The sequence below is a fragment of the Antechinus flavipes genome, chromosome 3 (assembly GCF_016432865.1).
Source record: "Antechinus flavipes isolate AdamAnt ecotype Samford, QLD, Australia chromosome 3, AdamAnt_v2, whole genome shotgun sequence".
Classification (NCBI taxonomy): domain Eukaryota; kingdom Metazoa; phylum Chordata; class Mammalia; order Dasyuromorphia; family Dasyuridae; genus Antechinus; species Antechinus flavipes.
This window is the reverse complement of record NC_067400.1, coordinates 605,894,968-605,900,967: the sequence shown is the minus strand read 5'-3', so window position 1 is coordinate 605,900,967 and position 6,000 is coordinate 605,894,968.

Genomic DNA, 6,000 nt, shown 5'->3' with positions numbered 1-6,000 from the left:
AATATATTATAAAATTTAAGGTGTTATAAGAATGTCAGATATTGTTATTATTTTTAATGTTATCAGTTCTACTTTCTAAAAAAAATAATCTTTGGAACCCAAGAGACTTTTATCAAAGAAACTTTCTATCCCATGAAATAGCCAGTCATGTTGATATGGGTCCATGATCATCTCTAGAAACTAAAGCGTTTCTCTAGGGAGAGCCTAAGGAGTTGTCCTCGTGGCCTTTACATAAAGAAGTCTCCATGGACAAATACCTTGGTCTCTGAAAAGAATGATCCAACAAGATTGGTGGTTTGGCTTAATACTTCCTAGCTGTGTGACCCTGGTCAAGTCACTTAGCCCTAATTACCTCAGCAAAAAAAAAAAAAAAAAAAAAAGATTGGTGGTCTGAATACCATGGAGAGACTGTTGCATATTTTCCAACACAAACGTGAGTTCTTCACTAAGACCCAACTCCAAGTTCTTTAGTGAAGGATTACCTGCCCTTCAGCCACAGGATCCCTAATTTTGCACCCAGAAGGAAAAAAGAAGCAAAAAGAGTTTCCAAAAGCTAGCAGAGCCCCACTGTTCGAGGTAATCTTGACCTAATTAATCAAATAGAACAATCTGCATCTGGGCTGGAATTTTCAAAAATCAAAGATTAAACTTAAAGAGATTAGACAACTTTTTTTTAAATTTCTTTTTTCCTTCCCCCTCTCCTTCACTCCCCCCTCATGATATTAGCTGTTTAAAAATGACAAAAATGTCCTTAAGCCTCTCTGAAGGCAGGGCAAGCAAACAGACAATCTTTTGTTTGTCAATGGGGCTTGGCCACCAGAGACTCTGCTCAGCACCCAGAAACCCAACTCTCCAAACGCCAGCTAAGCAAATCAGGATGAGGCACTCAGGGGGGAGGGATTTAAAGTCAAGATTTCTGGAGCAGCAGGCAAACATCTGGCCACCCACAAGGTGTCCTGAGACCAGTAGTTAGCCATTCCTTTGGTGGGAGACAAGAAACCTCTAGAAGTTGGTCTTTGGCAGTAGGGTGTTCCCATGAATTGAAATTTCCTATCTGCTTCTTCCCAAGCATCGTTTGGTTTTCCAGAGAGCAAACAAACGGTAGGCAGGTGGGAATCGATTTCATTTCTATAGTCCTTAGTTTATCCATGTATAATATATTAAGGATATTGCTGGCCTAGGGGATAGGATCATGGTTAGGAAGTTAGGAGTTAGGAAATTAAGAAGATTGGAGTCAAATCCTTCCCTAGCCTCTTACTAGACATATGATGTGGAGCAAGTTATTTTAACCTCACTGTGCCTCACTTTCCCCATCGGCAAAGTTGGGCTTTATAACCTGTAAGATCCTTTCTAGATTTTCTTCTAGAAAGCCGGATTCTCCTAGATCCAAAAGTTCTAAATCGTTCTTTAATTCTCTAGCTTCCTGGAGGCTTTGAGGTGGTTTTAGATTTAAGCCCACTACAACACTGATTGTATATTTAATATATATATAGGGGGAAAACAAGAACAAGGCAATTCTTACCCCCAAAAAGTTTATAGTCTATTTGGAGGATGCAACAAAATACAAAAGTTATATAAAGTAATTTAAACAATAAGAAGCAACAAAATGAAGAGGCTTCTGGTAGGAGGCTGCAGTTGTTCTGTGCTTGGGAGTGATCTAAAGATCTGAGGAGAGTGTATGTTGGGAAGGAAGCAATGGAGATGCAAAGAATGGTATTGGGAACTCAGAAGAGCTGCCTTTCCCTCCCTCAGCTGCCTAAAGAGAGGGCCCTCCAGTACTTCCCTATTTTTCTCAAGAAACAGAATATAGACTCTGATTTTCTTCTCTTAGAGAAACATGATGGAGTTATTAGGATTTCATCATAGGAAAGCCTTTTCTTCTATCCTGTTCAAAAGGTGTTTGGGTAGTTAAGTATCTGAGGGCAGTCCAAAAGACTAAGAACCGAGCTAGCCCACTGGGGGGTTGGTTTTTCAGTAGTCTGTCTATGTTTCATACTTTGTTGGTCTTTGTTTAGCCATCCTTGGCTTCCTTTCCCATAGTAGGTCTCCAGGATGAATCCCGTATCCTTTCTGCCAGTCATTGTGGGCCACAGGTGATATAACAGCTGTGAGACTCTGTAACCTGAGCTGATTTGATGCAATGGGCCATAGGGGATAGAAATGATCATGAAAGGGTCTTGTCAGCCCCGTTTCCTAGTTTTCTCATTGTAGGGATGGAGCACACCCACCTGGGTGCTTATGCATAATTATAGGGTCATATTACCCAAGAGGAACAGGTATTTTCATTGTTTGGACAAAACACCCATCCAAAAAGCCAAGGCTTTCTAAGTCCATCCTAGAACTTCTGTTTTCCATTCTCACTGTTTCTTCTATATTATTTTTCCTTTGGATCTTTCCAAGAGGGCTTATCCCTTTCCCCACTGGGCCCCTGATGGGGAATTGAGGCCCAGAGACTTTAAATGATGCTCGAAATCAGCTGGCACCACAATTCAGAACTCTTTTCCTCTTCATTTTTTTCCTTGTATCTGAAACTCAGAGACCAGGTGTGCCAGGATTGTTTTGCTTCCATTGTCCTGAAGCCATAATATCCTTGGATTCTGGGAGGAGGGCAGATGGGGGGAGATTTCTCAGTCAACAACAGGGAAACAGTACTGGGAAGGGCACATTCTTGGCTTGCATTATGAGCTGAGGGTTTAATTTAAGGGGGACCCTCAGTCAATGGTACCGGATTTGAACTTTGTAACTTATGTGGGGGCAACTGGACTTTGTCCCAGGGCACCAGTGGAGACAGGTCCTATTCTTTCCTAGAACTGTCAGGGCCCTTATTGTACTTCAGTATGGCACAACCATCCTTGGAGCTCTACTGTCCCCCAACAAATGTTAGACTACGCTCGGGATTGGACTAATGAAAACATTACTAGTTATATATCTAGTTTAAACAAGCAATTAAGCAATCTTTAAAGAGAGGGACATAGATGGTTCAATTTCTCTCTTTTAACATAGTCACGAGGTTCTCTCCATCATTGAGAGAAGGAAATAGTATTGATCTTAGAGCTGGAAGATACCCTAATAATAAAAAAGCAGTATTATATAGAATCTACTATGTAACAGGAACTGGGCTGAGTACTTTTATAAAAACTATCTAATTTAATCCTCAGAACAATCCTTATTATCCCCATTTTACAGATAAGGAAATTTCTTTTTCCAGTTCATTTTACAAATTAGGAAAACGAGACAGAGTTAAGTGACTTGCCCAGGGAAGACGAACGATAGTAAGTATATGATTTAAAAGTTGAATTTAAGTTTTTCTCACTCCATTGTGCCATCTAGATGCCTCAGTCTCACTCCTCATTTGACAGATGAGGAAACTGAGTCCCAGAAAGGTGACCATCAGAGGCAGGATTTGAAACCAGGTTCTCTTTCTCCAGAGAAGTTTTTTCATCCCTTTTACAAGCAAGATATGTCAGTGTTTTCAACAGTATCATTTTTATTAAACAATAGTGATAAAGCAGCTGATATTTATGTAGCACTTTAAAGTTTACATTGTATTACATTATCTCATTTGATCCTCACAACAATTTTGTGAGATAGACACCCATTTTTCATTTGAGGAAACTGAGGTCAGAGAGATACAATATTAATAACCTTTCTCCTTTTCTTGTATTATGTAATGTCCCATATCTACCCTTAGAATATCAGCTCCTTTAGGACAGGAACTGCCTCTATTTTGTGTCCTCAGCACCTGGTGAGGTTGGCTCTTGTGTCCACTAAATGGAATCAAATGAAAATGCACTGGCTTCAGAATCCAGAACCGAGAAGTCCTTGTACTTAGGTCACTGTAGGATCTGGTGTTTTCCTTTTCCTGTAGAGAGCTCTGGGATCCCCTGAGAGATGGAGATGCTCACCTCAGTTGCTGGCTGTTTGCAAATGTGTTTACTTACTGGTGATTAGCTGGGCAGCCCCATCCTCCCAGATTTCTATACTCTAGGTAAACACACACCTTGCACTGCAGGTGACCCAGGAGGATTTTAGGCACTCCCATACGCCCAAACACACCCTTTTCTTCTTTTTAAAAAAATATACCCTTCCATGGATCCTTTATTCCTTCTAGATTTGGGGAAGTGGATTTGTTGGGGGGCAGCTCAGCTGGTCTCAATAATCTGGGAGTTAGCCTGTTTTCATATCCTGCTCCCAAGGGTCTCCCTATCCCATGCTCCAGTGGGGCAGTTGTTTGTGGCTTCCATTTTGGGGCGGTCATTTGGGCTTCCACTTTGGAACAAACATTGAGGATTACTGGATCCAATAAATGAAAGGGATCTTAGGGGCAGTTAAGGGTACCCCCTCATTTTTCAGACAAGGACAATGAGGTTGAAGTTAGTTGGGGGACTTACTCAGGGTCGAACAGCTAGTATGTGTCTGAGCAAGATTCAAAGTCAGGTCTTTTTCGTTCCAAGGACAGAATTCTAAGCAGCGATCAGTGATGGCTCTTGTCATTCACTATGGGAAGCTGGTGTTTTGAAATAATATTTGAGCTACTAAGTGAATTAAAACTACCAACATTTATAAAATTCATTTTAGTTTTGTGGTAGTGTCTAGCTCATAGTAGGTGCTTGTGGAATGAATGAAAATAATACTTCAAAAGGTATAAAATAGTATTATCTGAGCTTCATAACAACCCTTTGAGGGAGGTATAATAGGTATTAATCCAATTTTAGGGAACTAGGTGACTCAGTGGATAGAGCACTGGTCCTGGAGTCAAGAAGAGCTGAGTTGAAGTGTGGCCTCAGACACTCAACTAATGATGGTGATTCCCATTTTGCAGATAAGGAAACTGAGCCTTAAGGGTTACTAAAGTGACCCACCCAGAATCTACTAAGAAACAGGGGATGAGATTTGAATCCCAGCTTTCATGACCCCAAATCTAGTGCTTTACCCTTCCTGCCACCTTTCCTACAGTCCTGGGGGGTGGCTCTCATTTCCTTGGGAATGAAGAACACACACTCTCTCTCTCCAAACCTGAGACACATGCATTGTTCTTTACCCAGTCAGGTCAGAAAAACAAAACAAAACAAAGCAAAACTACGAACAGAGGGGTTTTGCAGCCTGCCCGGGCAGGGGCCACATTAGCCCTGATCAGCTGTCTTTTCCACTTGTACCCTCTGTGACCTTCTCAAGGGCCGAGGGCAGACAAGCAGCGAGCATGTGAGGTGGGTCATATGGAACAGATTTAGATAGAAGCCCCTATCATTCTGCGAGAGGAATGCAAAGTCCCCCTCATTCCTCCCACAAAGCCGCATCATGTGTGTGAGATAAACGCCGGGGACAGCCAGGGGGGCTGCCAGACAGGTTGGGAGGACAACACCCTGCCTATCTCCAAGCACAGACAGCAGCACTTGAAAATTGTCTTCATTGGGGGAGCCTGGACTGGGCTCTGCGACCTCTCAGCACCACCCCGTGCCTCGGGCCAGCCCCGGGGAGCTCAGAGCCGCAATAGCAGGACTTGTTGGCCCAGATTTGGGGGAGAGGCAGAGGAGATGGGGTAGTACCAGGGATGCTTTTTGGGGGAGAGCAGAAGGAAGGGATTTTTCTTTTTTGGAGAGAAAGGAATAAGCCACTTTCAAATTCACAAAGCATTTCCATAATTCTCTCTTTCTAACTATTAGATAATAATTATTAGATTAATATTATATTATTTAATAATTAGATAAATAATAATTATTTATATTAATTTATACTTTATATTATAAATAATTTATAATAACGATATTTATATTACTTATATAATTACACTTATAATTAATATTACTATTAGATAATTATTATTATTAGATAATATTCTTAGTATAATATCCATTTTGCAGATTGTAGATCTAAATTTTGAAAGGATCTCAGTAGCCATTGAGTTGGATCTTCTTGTGTGACAGATAAGAATATCTTCCCTATAAGAATATCTGAATGCTCAGAGAGGTTATATTTTGCCCATAATCAAACGAACCAGCA